A 19,185-nucleotide genomic window follows, 5' to 3' on the forward strand; every position below is an offset into this window, starting at 1 on the left:
AGATGTGCCGATCTGGCAATAATATCATTAGTAAAGATATATTTTTGATAAATTCAACCAATTTTTTCTAACGATATCATCTCTACCTGGAGATAAGTTTCTTTATGATGATCAAAATAAATTCCTAACTTTTTAATACTATAGCTTTATAGATGGCGACCCAAAGGTTGTCCTATTTGAGTGATGAACTTTATTATTGCAATTTCTGTAACACTGATGAATTTTGTATTAATGCAACAACACCGGGTGAGGGCTATTTGCACTTTGAAAAAACATATTTCTATCTATAATTCCTAGTAAAAATGAATGTTACTACTGCTTGATATCAAGCTTTCCGGGGTTATCGTTTTCGGGGTTATTACTCCTGCTTGAAATTCCATAGCTTTAACCACTAATCCACAGGGAAGCCACAACATGATTGAAAATGAATAATTGCCTAACACAAACATACGCACCTACGCAGCACGATTGTGCTTTGAAAAAAGTTCAAAATTTTCAAAAAAAAATAAAAAAAATTTAAAACAAAAAAAAATGTTTCAAAAACAACTCATTTTCTTCAAAAATTTCAACATTTTCTAGAATATCATTCTTTCGAAGTTTTCAGAAAATTTAATAGCTTTTTTGAAAATTTTAATTTTCGGTACAAGAGGTTCTAGCAATTTGCCTTAAGGCACGATGCCATGCACCACTAGTTTTATGAAAAGATGGATGGAAAAGTATGTGTTTGTAATTTTTCCGTGGTTGTGCACATGCTCTGTCAGCAACTTGTAAGTCAAACCATGCATGGAATTATTATTTTATCTATCGCAATCCCTAATTGCATTGCAATGGCAGCTGCTGCCCATCCCGTTAACGTAACTGACATTGTTTGATCACTCTCCAATTTATATTCGCGTCAATTTGCATATTATTTTATGTACTTCGTTTATCGCAAGGCAAACTAAATAAAGACTCACACATCATCGATCCATTTCGCATTTTTCATTATATAATTCCACATCAATGTATAATTTCGCTTAGATTGATTGATTAAATATCACGAAAAACGTTTAAAACGGTGCATTAACTAATGAAACATTTGGACATTGGCATTCTTACGTGCAACGGTACTTTATACAAGAGCAGATAGAAGAAATTGTTTACCATGTTTTGAAATTATGCACAGACGGCCATTTCAATTATATAGGAGGTTAAAATCTAGGAAAATGAAATAATAAATTTATATCTCATTCCACAATTAAATCATAAAGATAAATCAAATAATTTATGCAATACAATATCAAGCTTTTTAGAAAATCTTTAGGCTATGGAAAACCTTTCCAAAATGTGGAAATAATCAGTAAGAATTAAGATTTAGCTACTTAAATAGCATTTTCTACTTTTTATTAACGGATCAGTTATAGTAATCGCAAAAATCGAAAATATTTTTTTTTATATATCTTTACTGAACATTTTGGCATACCTTAGAATAACTCAAAAACATTCGATTCCTACTACTGATAAGGAAACGTGCTAATTAGTTTTTGGCAAAGGCAGATCTAGCCGTTTCGGAGATACGGGGCAAAAAGTGCCAAAAACAGCATTTCAATTATAACGTGTATAAATAACGGAGCGTCCGATTTAAATAATTCAAAAAACATTTTACTTGTATTAATTGATGAAATGAACAATTAATGAAATTTTCTCCGGAGATCCAATAAAAATAGTAAAAAATAATGCCATTTGGCGGTCAAAAGTGAACATTAGACATATATACATCGTATTTATATCAGATATTTTAAGAAGATTTCAATAATAAGTACTAATTTCTTTTACATTTATATGGGTTTCGTACCAATGTTTACATGGTACACGACTACGCGGCGATTACGCGCTTTTATATTTCGACTATAAATTAGCTTTGCAGCGCGATTGCGTAAAAAGATGTTAAAAATTTTCTTTTTTTAATAAAATTCTAGCAATTTGCCTTAAGGTACGATGCCATGCACCACTAGTTTAAAATATATTTGCTTTTTGATAGAAATAATTCGTACTTTCTTACATTTACATGTAAAATAATACATTAAATATAGTCTGTTTTTAATTAAAATGTTTTTCTAAAATTAATTTAAATGATTGTCTCGGCCAATTACTTTCCATCATTAACCAGAAGGATTGTACTTTCTTCAGTAGTTTTTATTTTTTTAATTTTTTATACAATAAAGTATAACGTAATAGTAAATTAGAGATGTGGCAATAATATCATTAGGAAAGATCTAGTTTTGATAAATTTAACCAATTTTTTCTAACTACATACATCATCTCTTACTAGAGCTGAAAAATATTTTTCTGTGATAGTCCAAAATAATTCCTAACTTCTTATTACCGTGGCTTGTTATATGGCGACCTAAAGGTTGTCCTATTTATGTGATGAACTTTATTATTACAATTTCTATAAAACTGATTAATCTTGTATCGGTGCAACAATTCCGGGTAAGGGCTATTTGCACTTGAAAACTTTTCTATCTATAATTTCCAGAAAAATGAATGTCATCACTGCTCGATATCAAGCTTTTCAGGGTTATAGTTTCTGCAACTTCTGCTTGAAGTTTTATAGCTCTAACCACTAACCCACGGGAGAGCTTCAACATGATTGAAAATGAATAATTGTTTCAAATGAAAGTTTCAAGTAAAAATGAATGTCACTACTGCTTGTCATCAAACTTTTTATGGTTATCGTTTCTGCAACATCTGCTTGAAGTTCCACAGCTCTAACCACTAATCCATGGGCGAACTTTAACATGATTGAAAATGAATAATTGCCGCTGCAAACATTAATCCTTTCTAGCCAATCGGAAATCATATTAAGACTTTCATTAGGATAAATAGCGATCCAATAACAGCCAATTGCCATTGATCTAAACTCCTTTTACATAGCAATAGATTTATTTTATTTCTATTATATATGTGACAAGAGAGATATATATGAACTTATTGAAGTCTCTGTCTGGAACCAAGTACGCTAGATACTTTTTAAACTAACATAACAAGCACAAACGATATCCGTATTGACTTTGAAGAACAAAATGATTTTCCACACGGTACCAAGTCATAAAATACATTAAACGGAAAATAGCGACTGAGGTAAAAGTAGTATATCTTGATAGCCATACATTGAATTATTTTTTTTTATTGAATAATGGTTCTTACAACTGTCCCCGAAACGCAGGTCAAACGTTCTTTCTACTAAATTTGACTATTAATGCAGAAGAAACAAATCAAATATTGGCAAGTGAAAAATAGAATTAAATCCTTATAGTAGCTCATATAGTGCAGTAAACGGAGAGGAAAAAAGGGTATGACCTCTGAATTTTTTTCACTGTGCTCCGATTTGCATGAAATTTTGGAATTGGGTTCATCTTACCCACATATTTGGGCTCCGCCACCACCCTCCGGAGAGGTTGCGACGTGATTAATATTAAAGGGTATAATTTAAAAGTAATAGGTCACAATTCAAGATTGTTGCTAGAAAACAAGGTTCATATTTACAAACGATCACTAAAGCTATTTGCACGTATAAAGTGAAGCAAAGAGGCTTTACCAATAAAACATGAATTTTCACCATCTAGAAGAAACAGTCTGAAGCATTAAGAATGCTGGTAATTCCTACAGATTCACAAGAACCCATCCGTTTCTGCACTCTTAGCAAGGCTTGATATAAGAAGGCTCAAGAAAAAAACAACAGATCACATAAAAAGAAGTTAAAGTATTTCACTGGAGATCTGTAACTTAATGATTTTTATATAGTTATTTTTCAACATTTTACTCTAACTCTTGAAATTCGAGCAATATGTCTGTCACCGTTAACAGTCGTGAGTATATTTTCAACGACACGAAAAATAATAGTTAAAATAGCATATGGGTTATAAATTTCAGATAAACTTTTAAATTCCATCACATGACATGATGGAACACATAATATCGCATGTTTGGATTAGATTCATTATTTTGGTAACACAAAATCAACCAATAATTGATTATGCAACAGAACTCGTAAAAAATCATGAAAATAATGCAAAGATTTTGAACTTCAGAAAAAATGAAAGTGTTTCCAGGCGCACGGACTAACCGATTTGAATAATTCGAATAGCATTCGATTTTTAATGATAAGGAAAAGTGCTGATTAGTTTTTGGTAAAAACAGGTCCAGCTGTTTTGAAGATACGGATGTAAATGTGAAAAAAATGGCAATTTTTGAAAGGACGAAGCATTCGATTTCAGTAATTCCAAAAAAATTTTGCTTGTATTGACGGTGTGATTGTTTTTTGGGGAAAGCATAAAAATGCTTTTTTTAATTTCAAAAGATAATGGTTTTTGTTTTCATAATAATACATTTGGAAATACTTAATATTCTTCAAATATTTTATTGCGGAATGGGAAGTTACAGCAATTTGCCTCAAGGCACAATGCCATACACCACTAGTAGTTTCTCATTATCAAATAGAAATTTATGGAAACGTATAGGGTAGAGTGGGACTAGTTGAGCATAGGAGTAAGTTGTTTGTTTATTTCGAGACCAAAAAGTAAGAAAGTCAATCTTCACGAAATTTCGTCTGGTTTAGTCAAATGTTATTTTTTTAATCAGGTAAATGTTAATCTTCCATATAATTGTCGTACTTTTAATATGCACAGAGATTCTGGGTATAATTTTCACGTTTTTTTTATAAACTCACTTTTATTTTTAAATTCCGAGTTGGGGTTAGTTGAGCATAGTTGCTACACTTGTTCTGTCACTAGGACAATTACCGTAAACTTCCAAAAATTAGTATTTTTAAGATTTAAGCTAAGTCTATGAGTAATAATATAAAAAAAAGATTTTAAACAAAAAGACTGAATATAATGGTAAAATTATTCCTAAGATTCGGTATTGTTTTGTTGATTATACTTTTTGTTAATTATTCAAAGAAAATTAGTATATGTTTTGTTCTCTCTGTCAATAAAGACTATAAATATAGAACTGATCATTAAACACTTATTTCATCACTAATTGAACCTACGGTTTTATTACACTTTCTTAGTGCTCAACTTGCACCACCTATGAGGTACATTGAGCATACTTGACTCTTTGCATTAAAACAGCTGTAGCTCTTAAAGTTTACTCATTACCAAAAAATACTAATGACACTTTTTTTAAGCGATAAACAACAAGTCTATCAAGCCGTATAAAAATATATCGAGACTTATCATTGAGGAGCTACATCCGTTCAAGTAAACATTTGCTCAACTAGCCCCGCCCTACCCTATTTATTTACAACTAAATATTTATATTAAAATTTGCATCTTTGAGCAAGCAAATTTTTAAAACTTTAAAAATAAATTTGTTACTAAAATTTTGTATCACTTATTAATGTCAAATTACTAATTGCACACCAAATAAATCAAAATATATTATTTAAACAAAATTTAAAATACCGAAATTATTATTTATAAAAAGTGAAACCATAAAATTCTATAATCCTTATATTTGACAATGTTGCAAAGTATAGTGCACAACAAATTTTGCAAAAACAAAGCAAATTATTCGAGATTTAACTAAATCATCCTGGAATCTCTGTGTGATAAACACATTTCTCTTCCAGAGTCACATTAAGCATAAACATTTGTATGCATATATATTACACTCGGCATAATACATAAAATACAAACGGCGCAAATGACAAGTAAACGACAATTTTTCAGCAAGCGAATTGTTCGCGCGCAGTAATTTGACGCGGACTCCCCGCCGAGTAGCCAACGATCGCTGCGTTTCCATCCTAACTTCTGTGTATATATTTTTTTTATTTTCGTGTGTGTACTGTTCGCTAATCAAGACCCTGGCGGTTAAGGGTTCGTCGACCCCATTGGTGTCGCCCAGATGTGGCAAAGATTTTGGGGACTGGGGTCAAATAGATAACTTGTTGTCAGTAGTATTTTGCATTAAGGCAAGTTGAATTAACTTCCTTAAAACGCGTAGATAATCAACTTAAAAGGAATTGAGATGCAGCCATTTATATAAAATATTCAACTGCTTATTTTCAAAATAACATTTTTGCTTTCACTAAAACATAATCAATGCAATTTCCAAATGCCTTTGAAACATATTTAAAATATTTGTAATTATATATAATTTACTTAAAACATTTCATTTCTTTCATTTAGAGTTCTAAAAATGTTTATTTTTTGTAAATGTGCAAGTGTATGTCAACTATAATCAGTAGCTACGTACAAAACGGTTATTTTTTACAATTTATTATCGTAGGTCTATAGTACTTCAGGATGTTATTTCAGACTATGAAAGCGAAAAAAATGTTTTTAACATGTAATTATTAAAAAATGGCTCGACCAATCATTGCCAAAAACAAATCAACGCATTTCCCAACCAATATATCTTCAGAACAGTTTATGAATTTTTAAAATCGGTTTAAGTTTATGGGCTGAAACATAGACAAAAATTTTCTGCTATTTAGAAAGAAATGACTTGGCTGATTGTCGAGTAAAAGTGGCAAACGCTACTTTTTATCGAGTTACATACAATGGCTTTCAAATTTTCAAAATCGGTGCAGCCGTTTTTGAGAATACGTCGACGAAATGCCAAAACCACATACCTAACACACACTTTTTCCAAACTTGTTCTCATTTGATTCAGAATGACATGAGTCGTCGAGAAAACAAAATTAGCAAATATGTTCTTTTTTGAGAAAATCCAACTTCTCTTTAGATAGATAAACAGTCAAAATTTTATAGTTGTATTTTTAGTTGAACGCATAAATTTAAAAATGGTTTTACATGAAAAGTTTGCTTCTGAATCCAATCTATATGATAGAAAAAATAGAGGTTCCTTCTGGGTTAAAACTGAACAAAATATTTTTTTTATTAAGAACATTGGAATGTTATACTAGTATTAACACGAACAAAACGAAAGCAATAATTCTCATATTACTGAATGAATCCGTCTTAGCAATCGTAAGAGGTTCGGTTTCTCCGAAGACTGGGCTTATAATCAGAAGTTCCAGGTTCAATACATCTCCTCGGATAGATAGATGCCAAGCAGTAGTGTCATCGGTTTTCACTTGAGTATAGATAGTATAGCAATGTTTCCAATTAAAAATAGCCCTTACTCTGCATCCAATATAAAGTCATCAAGGTTTAATCAGAAATGCCAAAAACTAAATTTACCAGCGTCCGTTTTTGTCCGGGAGATTTAGGAGTTACTCTAATTATAAATTCATCAAAGAGAGATTTGTCAACCATTTGGTGACCTAAGAGTCACGTTATTAACACTGAGTTTACGAGACTCATTGAGGGAATCCAAAACTTGAAATGAAATGCTCGAAAAACCGTACCACTGATCCTACCAAATTTGTGTCGCAAATTCATAATTTCTTAATAGATATATACGTTACAATTCTGATGAATTAAATTTTAAAATTTATGTGAAAAGATAGCTATCACTATGAAAACATGTGAATTTAATGAGACACAAATACAAACACACACAAATATAACTTCAAAAACTTTACCTTAAAATTTGTGGTTTAATCGTCAGATCCAAAAGTGACAATCGTCATCGTTCTAGAAATAAAAAATAGGTATAAATTTATATGTTAAAGAAAATGAAATGCAATATATATTTTTGAATTTTGAATTAAAGAAGTAATAGTCAATGAATTTATTTGTTCGATATCTCACCTTAGAAATAACAGCCAGAATCAATTCTTGATAAAAATGATAACACTAACACTTTGATTTACGCGCAATTAATTAAAAAAAAATTAAGTAACACTTTATTTTGATTAGAACAATATTTTTAACTATTCACTTACATTTATTTAAACGCTGCTGAAAAAAAAACATTACAACATATTTCATTTGATGATATGACCAAGCTTTTGTCGACTAGTAACTTCAAACAACTTTAAAAGTATTGGACAAAATCGGTCATACCACCAAGAACCATTTTTGCAATTTATAGCACTCACCTTACGCCAACAAGCACCGATTCTTCTGGAACATCTCGATTACCAATTTGTTGTCTAGAAAAATTAAAAGTTATATAATTTTACTGACTAGACATTAAACTTGACAAAAAACATTATGTTTACCTCTCGATTTCCAGAAGAGAGCGAATCAGGATCTCAACAGTTTATAAACGCAACGTTTTTCCAATAAAACACAGTCATATCAAATCACAATTATAAGTAAACTGCATATATTTATTTTATTAATAAACACAAAAAATATTACATTAACACTAAAAAAACACATTAATTGCGCAAATTACACAGACTCGCACTAACAAACACGAAATTGAAGTCGTCTACTGATTTCAACTAGAGACGGATCTGTAACAATAAAATTCAATATTAAAATCAATAGATATCTATGTTAAACTTTGTATGAATATTATAAGATATATTGAAGATCAATATCAAATATTCAAAACTATTTGTGTGCACTTTCAGTTCGATTATGAAAATGATTCATATGAAGAAATAATTATCAATTATGTATCTGAATGTAACTGTATTCTTGTACTTATAATCATTATTAATAGTGTAAATCAAAGATAATAAAACTTACTATTATTGCAAAACTGGTGAAGTTTTTATCGCGGAACTTAAAATTAATTTATAACGCCAACTTTTAACTACAGATGCATCTTCGAGATATATAATTGCAACATCTCTTTAATTATTACGAATGTAACAATTTAAATAATTTAAAAATACGTACACCATATTGATATAATTTCTTACACGGATTATTTATTTGTAAAGTTCGGGAAATAATATCTTCTATATATATAAAAATAAGTCGGGTTTTCCTTCCTTACGAAATAACTCCAGAACGCACGAACTGATATCGACAATTTAGTATTTGTTGGAAAGGTCTCGGGCTCCGCAAGGTTTATAGCTAAGAAAATTAGCTTGCATGGCATCGTGCCCTAATGCAAATTGCTGGAACTTCACGCACCGTAATTAAAAATTCGAGTATTAAAAATAATCAATAATTGTTTTAAATAATTGCAAATAGATTATCTTCTATATATATATATATATATATATATATATATATATATATATATATATATATATATATATATATATATATAGCCAGGTTTTCTTTCCTGATCAAATTTTTCCTTTTCAAATATAAAACAAACAAAAAATTTCTTCATCTTTCTCACGAAACCATCTGGTGGCGAAACGGAGTTCGTCGGGTTTGCTAGTTTTAAATAAAAATATGAAGAATGCAGAAATTTTAATAAAACAAAAATCTAGTAGGATAAACATAGACAAAATAGTATATATAGATAAAATGACATAGTGGTCTTATTTAAAAATTGACTAGATTCATTAACGTTTCCGCGACTATATAACATGACGAAAGCCATAATAACAACCCTGTCAGAAGTTAAGCGTCATTGTCATAGTCTTGTTGCAATAATCAATTCAAACGTGTATTGCACCTTAGAAATTTAATTTTAAGGGTGTTCGTTTTTTTGTGGATTTGCAATTATTTCAATTAAAATGAATAATCTTATGCCAGTACTAGTAATTTCGATCAATTTTATTCCAATGAGCAAGTGTTCAGTGAACATTTGATTAATTGTTCTAATTTGTTCAGTTTTGGATAAAATGACATTAGTATGGATAAAATGATACTATTTCCCAAGTATTACAGGGTCAAGTAAAAAGAAATTAAAACCTTATTCACATCTTAATAATCAAGAATAGACCAAAGGTACAACCGGCGAAGAAAAAACACTGTTGCAAAACCCTATTTTTGCATCTTGATTGACTTGAACCCTTTGGGTTCAATGCTTCTTATGCAAATGCCCCAAAGAGGACGAAACGATTTAATATTTGTGAACGGCTTTCCTAAAAATTTAGTCTGTCCTCACTATATGGACAAAATGTTTCTTGTAATCTGTTGAATTTTTTTCTTAATAAAGATATTATTGTTCCTAATTAAATGAAATACTATCTTACTGGTAGTCAATGAACCAAAAATGAGTAAAAACAATTGAGACTGGTTACAATATGAATAAGTTAGTAGTATCATGAAAATACAAAATACTATGTCATTTTATCCATACTCCCGCTATTATACATAAACCATTTGCTCTTTTGCATAAAATGATTTAAAGAACAATGAAATTATTAATAAATTTTAATATTTTCTGTCATATTCAATTATCAATTTAAATGAAAACGATCGTCAAAAAGTCAAGTAATAAGATATAAATAAAAATAAATTATTAGTTAGTTACTAAAATTCTTTTGTTAATTAACTTCCCGTAGGGTAAGGTATAGTAATAGGTCATAAATCGAAAATGAAATTTTTTTACATATCTTCACGTTTTGATGGTTTGTGAACATTTTGGCATTCTTTGAAAAATGGATGTGTATGTGTATGCACAATTTATGTGTGGGGATACAATTTTTCTTCCACGTTTTCTGGAGCACGGAACAACCGATTTAAAATAATCAAAAAGCATTCTATTCCTATTGAAAGGGAAACGTGCTGTTTAGTTTTTGGCAAAAGTCGGTCCTGTCGTTTCGCAGTTTGAAGCAAAGAGTGCAGAAAATAGAAATAAACTTTATGAGAGTACAGAGGATCCGATTTAAAATATTCAAAAAAACATCGAATTCGTAATGTTGAGAAGACGTGGTGTTTAGTTTTTGGCAAAGACAGGCCCATCCAGTTTAGGATGCTAAAAGTGTAAAAAATTCTAGTTTTCGAGAGAACAAAGCATCCGATTCGAATGATTCAATAAACGTTCTGCTTGTGAAAAAAACGATTAGTTTAGTAAAGAAAAATTTCCAAAAATAAAAAGAATTTTATTTTTTTTTATATCAAAATTGATTTGGATTTTAATTTTAACTCTAGCTAAAATTCTAAAATAGTTTTAAATACTTCAATTACTTAATTCTAACTGTGCAATTTATTTTATATAATTCTTACAAATATGTTAAGATCCTTTATTCTAACTCCGCTTTATTAAGTTTCGATTACTCAATTTTTATATAAACATATATAAACGTCGTCGTATTTATAAGCTCTTATATTTTGTCTATAACAAACAAATAATGAAAGTTTCAGTATTTATAATAATCTATTGAAAACCTTTTAATATTCTTCGATTATTTTAATTCTGGAAATTCCAGCTATTTGACTTGAGCCACAATACCATACACCACTAGTTATCTTCCCGTAGGGTAAGTTATAGTAATCGCAAAAAAATCGAAAATGAAAATTTTTGTATATCTTTACGTTTCAGAGGTTTCTGAATATTTTGGCATAACTTAGAAAAAATGGATGTATGTGTGTGCGTGTGAAACGGTTTGAATAATTCAAAAAACATTCGATTCGTATTGATAAGAAAACGTGCTGATTAGGTTTTGGCGAAGACAGGTCTATGGCGAAGATATAGGGCAAAAAGTATCAGAAACGGTAACTCAGTTTTTAAGAGAACGGAGCATCCGATTTGAATAATTCAAAAACATTTTACTTGTATTAACAAGATGAGGAACTGATCAAATTTTTATGAAGGCAGGTCTAGCGGTTTCGAATATCTAGTGAGAAAAGTAAAAAAAAAAAATGCCATTTGACGGTCAAAAATGATCATTAGACATATGCACATCAAATTATCAGATATTTTATAGACATTTTAACAATAAGTATAAATTTTGTTTACATTCCTATGGGTTCCGTACCAATGCTTATCCGTTAGACGGCGGCACGGCGCTTACGCGCTTCGATATTTCGTCTCCATGCAGTTAAAGCAGTACGATTGCTTTGAAAAAAAAAGTTCAGAATTTCCAAAATATTTTAAATTACACTTTTCTTCAAAAAATCTTTTTCAAAAAAAAGTAATTTTTTATCAAAAAATTTATAGTTTCTCAAAAATCTAATTTTTCAGAGTAATTTTTTTTTCAAAAATGTTAATCGTTTAAAAAACAAATAATTTTTGGTACGGGAAGTTCCAGCAATTTGCCTTAAGGCACGATGCCATGCGCCCCAGTAGTTATAAATTAAAATTCTCCGGGCCTGTCATTTTACACCCTTGCGTAGACTGTTATGTCTCCAGGCGCCTGTGGGGTAGGGCGGTAAGTCCGTGGACTCGAGCGACCGCCAGGCGACCGCGTTTCGGCTATCGCGTCGCGTCTGATCGAGCGCGCCGGAAAAGCAATCTAGAACTTTTATTGACATTCAACACATAGTTATGATAAGTCTTGCTTATATACAATGTAATGATTAAATCAAACTTTTTCGAACAACTGTTTCGTTAAGATTTTAATTTTACGGATTCACGTTAATACATGATGTACATTAATTACATCATTTTCATTGATTTCATTGCTAATACTCCAATCATGTACTATTTATTTATATGTCTGGCTTTGCCAAGTCCAATATGCGAGATGAGTTCTAATAATCGGGCGTTACATCGATAAAAGTTGTCTGCTTTATTATACGTTTGTTCAATTCGGCCAATGTCCCTGCCATCTATTAGCACTAGTGGGGCGCATGGCAACGTGCCTTAACGGGGTATTCTAGTGTAGAGCGATGAGTTTTAGGTCATTTTTAAAGTGTCGTAAAAGAAAAAAATGAATGTTTTTACTATCCATTTTTTACCACTTGTTTATTAATATTATTAAAAAACAAAATAAAAATTCAAAATTAAAAAAGTTGAAAATTGTAAAAACTGGCAGCTGATAAAGTGGGTGGTCTCAAAAAATTGGCACATCAGTCTTGACATGATTTCAGCCCTCCTAGCCATCGGAAATGCAAAAAATTAAAAGATTATTAATCTACAATGATGTCGCAATCGCCCGAACTAGCAATGAGTAAAAATATTTTTTTTTACAAATTGGCGACTGTATGTATGAAAAAAAAAGTTGGTAATGGTATTTTGCCTTGCGGCAAGTTACATGAACTTCACGGTATTTATAAATAATCGACTTAATCAATAAAATATAAATTAATTTATGAGTAATTAAAAGTATTCCGAGTGGATTTATTATACATAATTGAAAACGAACGAACACGTTAACTCGGAGTATTCTTTAAAAGCTTATAAATTTCTGAAAACGATTCAGGCGTTTTTGAGAAAACGTCGATCAAAAGTCTAATTTTGACAAATGCCAAAAGAACGATACTAATTTTTTGCAAACTTTGAAGAATTTTTAAAATTAAACGACTTGTCATAGGTCCGTAATATTTTTAGTATAATCTACAAGACTTTGATTATGACAAAAAAAAAATCATAAAAATCGTCGTTATTTTTTTTTTTAAACTTTATTACAAGTAAACGGCCCGGCCGATCTTTACCAAGAACTTATCAGCACGATTCCCAACCAATATCTATCGAACGATTTTTGAATTTTCAAAATCGATTCAGAATTGCGGGCTAAAACGTGGAAGGAAATTTTTTCATTTTTCTGCGACTTACAAAGAAACGGCCCGGCCGATCGTCGCTCAAAACTCAGAAACGCTAGTCCTCATCGAGATACATCGAATGGCATTCAAATTTTTGAAATCGGTCCAGCCGTTTTTGAGAAAACGTTGATTTACGGCAAAAAATCTGTTCACACACACGCACACACATACTTTTTATGGTCTCATTTGATTCAGGATGGCTTGAAACGGGGCCCCGGACCAGGGGGGCCCAACGAGCGTAAGAAATATCTAAAGCAAACCAATGATTTATAAAAAATTAAACTTTAACGTAGTTATCGAACGGTATTGAACTTCAACTTGTAAGCTAATGTTTCAAAAGAATTTATTTCTGCTGCAAAATATTTTGAAAATATTTTAAAACTCTGTATGTGCTTCACGAATACGACGAAATTCAAAATTAAAACTAAAAAAAATACGTAAAAACTTTAGGACAGAAATGTCTATCAGGCCTGTCACTATTGTTCCCATGGACAGAAACTTTAGAATCTAAAGATCTCTTAATAATTCAGTTTTTCGAATAAGGGGGGAATAATTTTATCTGGATCATTTATGAAAAGCTCGAAAAATTATAGAAAATTAAATAGAAAAATAATTAGAATGATAAATAACTATTCTTCTAATTTCATGTATTTTTATATTTTGTGATAAAAAATTTCTTCTTAAGGGGGCCCCCAAATAAATTTTGATACGAGGCCCGCGAAGGCACGCTACTGATGTTGAGAAGAGAGTTCTTCACGTGTTCGTTTTTTATCTTAAAGTCGATAAAGTATAAATTATTATATATACAATAATAAATTCATTAATTCATTCTTGATATATTATACAAACTAAAGATTTACCGATGCAGATCCATCGCAGCTCTTTATCGCATAAAAGATAAAACACAATACTTTCGTTATGCGGCGGCGACTTTCTTTGGTTTTAACTAACTAAATATTCGGCCGAATGTAAGTTCGATGCAAGCTTGGTTGAATAAAAAACTCAGACTGTGAACTTAAAAAATATAAAATATAAGTTTCAAATGAAATAAAATTTAGGTACAATGTAAAAAGGTATTTCCGAGTCTCGATTTCCTGGGCCGGGGCCCCCTTAGGTCGGGGGCCCGTGGCATTTTGCCACCCACGCCACCCTATAGTTACGCCACTGCCTTAGTCCTTTGTACTGAATCAAAGCTAGGCTGAAGAAACTACTTCTAAAATGAATTCTGATATTCCATGCAATGACCCAAAAATAAGGATTGAAATTTAAAAAAATCTATTTTGACCCATATAAAGTGCCTCCAATTGCGCCCAAATGTATGACCGACCCCCACTAACTTTGGAAAGCCGATTCACCCATGCCCGCGGTTCATCCCCTGGGGCCTCCCCTGAGCGGTCTTTCAACATTCAACCCTTATTTTTGGGTCAACGCACGGGACATCAGAATTGATTTCAGAGGTATGGTTTCTTCAACAAAGTATCTTATTTTGATCTTTAGTATCCGAAAACCATATGTGCCTAAGTGACCTTTAAATCGACCCTATACAAAAGTATTATATATATTTAAGAATGGAATTTCAGATAAAAGCTCTGAACGTACAAAAATATTGTAAAATTACCAAATGTTATTGGTTATTTGGTACGTTATTGCTTTAAATTTCTATTACAATAATTCACATTTTTAAATTTTTCACGAAAACAACCATATATTTTTATTACTAATAACTTTCTTATATTATCATTTCTATTTTTATTTTGCACTCTATACTTTTATTTGATATGTTATTTTGCCAAATGAGTTTTACATTTTTTGCCGTTCTTGCAACATCAGCTCAGTATAACTGTCATATTTTACGGAAAACGATACAAAAAATTAGCATTCAACACTTTCCACTCGCGAATTCCGAGATTTATATGAATTTTGCCGCCGGAGCAGCGACATCCGAGTCGAAAGTGTTAAAATTATACCACGATCACGACTAATAAATATATACAAATTTTCTTGCCAATGATTATGTTTCTGGCTGGACAGCATCATATATGAAAAGACATGTATTATAATCCAAATTTTCATCAAAAATTAATTACAAACTTGATACGTTATGATAAGCAATAATTTGAATAATATTTGAAAATGCGTGCTAGATCGAGTGATATTTGTCTAAACAAATGTTTTAAAAAACGCCAATATCTAGTGTTCAAAATATTTGAAACAAAGGCACTTCTACAATCTAAAAAATAAAATTTTCAATAAATAAAATTTATTTTTGAAATTCGAATAAAAATTTAATTTGTAATAGAATGAACCCTAAATTGTCGAAAACTGAAAGAAAAGCTCTGGCAAGAAGAATGCTGCAGGCGCTGCAATTACTTGCCTATCCTGAAGGTTAGTAAATTATATTTATTATATTTATTTACGTTCTAGGAATATTAGTGAAATTGGAAGTGGAATTATTGACTAATCTAAATACTCGTCAATTATGTGCCTTAGTTTGCAAATAAATTGAATAACATAGTAAAAATATTGTGTATTTATGATCATAGTATTGTATATTATGATCATACATAATTTTTTCATATTCCTAAAAATCTACGAGGTATGTTATCGGCAAGTGCTATATTGGATATGAAAGTTTTATTTTGGCTAGGGTTCGGCTGAGGGAAAATAATGAGCAATGGAGCAAATGGTTACCCAAAAAAATTGGCCGCTTTTACCCAAAAAAAAAATCTAGAAAATATTTCTAAAATGTATAATGCAATTTCTGTTTATTATAGTGAGAACTTGCTGTTCATCATATAACATTGTTAATCAGATTAATTTTTTTATATGAAATTGTTGAATAGAAAAGGATTTCTTTACATATTTTTTAATTTTCATTATTCATTAATTATAAATTACTTATGTTATATTTTAAACTAAAAAAATGTTCGTTATTTCATTGTAACAAGTAAATATACTGTACAGTTCTACAAAATACATAAACTTGGTAAAATTCAGCTAATATCGATATCTTGTATTAATAGGAGCATCACTCCGGGACATTTTCAATCTAGTGCAGGAACCTAATACTGATTCGGATGTTCTTTGGAAGATACTGAGAAGACACTTCATTACGGGAATAAAATGTGGTTATTTGAAAGAAGTCGGTAAGTACTCTAACCTGATGAAGTTCATTTTTGCTACACAATCCCATTTGCTTGTTTTAACGCAATTAAAAAAAAAAACAATTTGTCGACAATAAGTTGAGAATGTGAATATTGATTTCAATACTCAGTCATTTTATAAAACTCAATTTTGGTTTCGCATCGATTATTAAAAGTGAGAATTTAATCATACGAACAATGAGTAGTACCGCCCTAGGGCAGGTCCGTGAGCTAAGTTAAACTGCAACTCGATTCAGCGAAGAATAGTGTGAAAGATTTTTTATTGCTATTTCACACCGCAGTGCCCGAAATATTTTGATAAATATTTCTGATTATCTTACGTTTGATATTGCATTACGTACTCCTTTTCCGGTTCATTAAATTGAGATTTATTAAAATTTAAAAAAATACTGTATTCGTTATAACACACAATTTATCCGACTCATGATAAATGAACATATATTTTAGAAAATTAAAAAAAAAAAACAATTTTCTACGTGATGAAGGAATGTCCATCGTACATCCTATTAAATGAAAAGTAACAATACAGTACTATTTATTAAGCGATTACTGATATTAAAAACTCTGATCAATAGTTAAAAATTCAAAGATTATTAGCTAATTTAAAAAAAATTCTAAATTACGGTTCAATACAATTTCAAAAATAAAGAAAATCAACGAAATAAAATCAGGACTATAATTTTTTTGCAGGGAGGTCAAAGTACACGCTTAAAGACGAAGTGAGGAAATGGCTTAAACCAAAATTTGGAAAACTGTTGGAGCGAGGACAAGTATTGACTGATTGTAGGACCCAGAGTCTTAGAGCAAAGAGGCTCACTAGAAGATATAAGGAAAGAGTTTGTTGGGAATGCAGTGGAAGAATCCCCAGGAAATGCGAATGCCACTGCCCGGAGTGTTGCGATTGCGGATACTATTCTAATGATGAAGAATAGACACCGTTCACCCAAAAAAAATACTAACCGAAGTTTAAATTCACGCCTTACACAATCTTAAGTTGAATCGTGCATTAATATTCTTGTATTATTTGTTTGCTTGTGACAGTGAGCGTTAAGTTTACATATATATAATCCATTTGTGCCTTTGGATATGAATTGTCGAAATTTACCATTTATCAAAAATATATACTACTAAAAAGGGAAGTCAATAAACTTATATGATTGCATATAATATTTAAGAAATAAAAAAAACAATGCTAAATTCTCCTAACATTGCATACAAATACAAAGTGTGTAATTTTTTAATAGCAGCGTTTTATTTTGATTTTTCTGCATGCAATCTTTAACGCTAGTAATTAATGAAAATATATGTAGTGTATTGACGAGCAGGCAGAAATAAATATTATTTAATAAAGGTGTCAAATTATTGCTAAGTCAATGAGCTTTCTGCACAAAAATGATACTCCTGGATTTAATGAAGAAAATTATTAACAAAGAAAATTTGCTGATGTCTTAGATACTTATATTTAATTTTTTTTACTCATAATTTCAAGTATTGAATAGAAAGAGTTAACCCTCCGTCGGTCGGCGTGGTCTGGCCAGACTTTTTTCGACTTCAATTAAAAAAAAAATACTTTTAGTAATCCTATCGATTTGAAATTTCTAGACTTTTCCTAAAATTTCATTAGCTGTCGATCAATGAAAAAATCGGGACAAAAAAATGTACAGAAGGATATTTATAAGGATATTAACTTTTTTATACTTCGAACGGTCGGAAAGGTCTGTCTAGACCACCTGTACATTTTGTATGAAATATACCAGTATTGTAATGTAAACCAGTATTTTGTCTTTTTTCATGGTATTTTCTATTCAAACTGCGTTGTATATATTCTTTGCTATGTGTTGTAACATGAATGTTAGTATTTTCATGACGAGAGTTTCTTGAAAACCTACCAAACTTATTGGTAATCGCAAACACTGAAAATCGGATGAGTAATGGACACATTATTAACAATTTTTTTACCCGTACTGCGTTCGAATTTTTTTTTTTTTTGCGAACCTCTAGTGAAATTATATTTTCACTTGAAGTTTTACAGCTCATTTCAAAGGCGACTAGGCGACGCACCTCATTTCGTTTTCATTTAAATTTCACATTCATTTCAAAGGCGCCGAAAAAGAATAAATATTGTTTTTCATTGATATAAAACAGAAAAATTAACAAAAAAAAACGATTTTTTTATATTTCTTGATTTTTTTTATATAGTATAATATGTAATATTTTTATTATAAGCAAGCTCAACACATGCAAAAGACGGTAAGAAAAAGAAAAATCAAAACTATAAATATTTACTACTAATAATCGTTAATATATAAGACACCAAAAACTCATTTATCCCATATAAATGCATGTATAATGAATGGTGGTCCAGCCAGACCTTTCCGACCGTTCGAAGGTGAAAAAATATTCGACCGACGGAGGCTTAAAATAATTGACAAAATGATTGGTTAAGCAGATCCAACTCATGCGCCATATCTAAATAAAAAACAAATTAAAATATTCGTAATGAAATATTTTTGAATTATAAATTTCTTTTTCTTAAATAAAAAAAACGCAATCTGTAA

The 19,185-nt window shown here is 30.5% G+C and overlaps 1 long non-coding RNA gene across 1 annotated transcript in view; it reads right to left on the minus strand.

Moving 5' to 3' along the window:
* The window catches only part of LOC113378534, a 38,382-nt gene extending 30,565 nt beyond the window's left edge, over window positions 1-7,817 (minus strand). Inside the window, exons 1-2 of the long non-coding RNA XR_003367194.1 lie at window positions 7,707-7,817; window positions 7,538-7,589 (exon numbers count right to left, since the gene is read on the minus strand). This is a non-coding gene — a long non-coding RNA (uncharacterized LOC113378534). The remainder of the gene's footprint in view (window positions 1-7,537; window positions 7,590-7,706) is intronic.
* Window positions 7,818-19,185: the final 11,368 nt, after the last annotated feature.

Source organism: Ctenocephalides felis, unplaced genomic scaffold (assembly GCF_003426905.1).
Source record: "Ctenocephalides felis isolate EL2017-DRISC unplaced genomic scaffold, ASM342690v1 CF-g0.4_SCAFFOLD_01886, whole genome shotgun sequence".
NCBI lineage: Eukaryota > Metazoa > Arthropoda > Insecta > Siphonaptera > Pulicidae > Ctenocephalides > Ctenocephalides felis.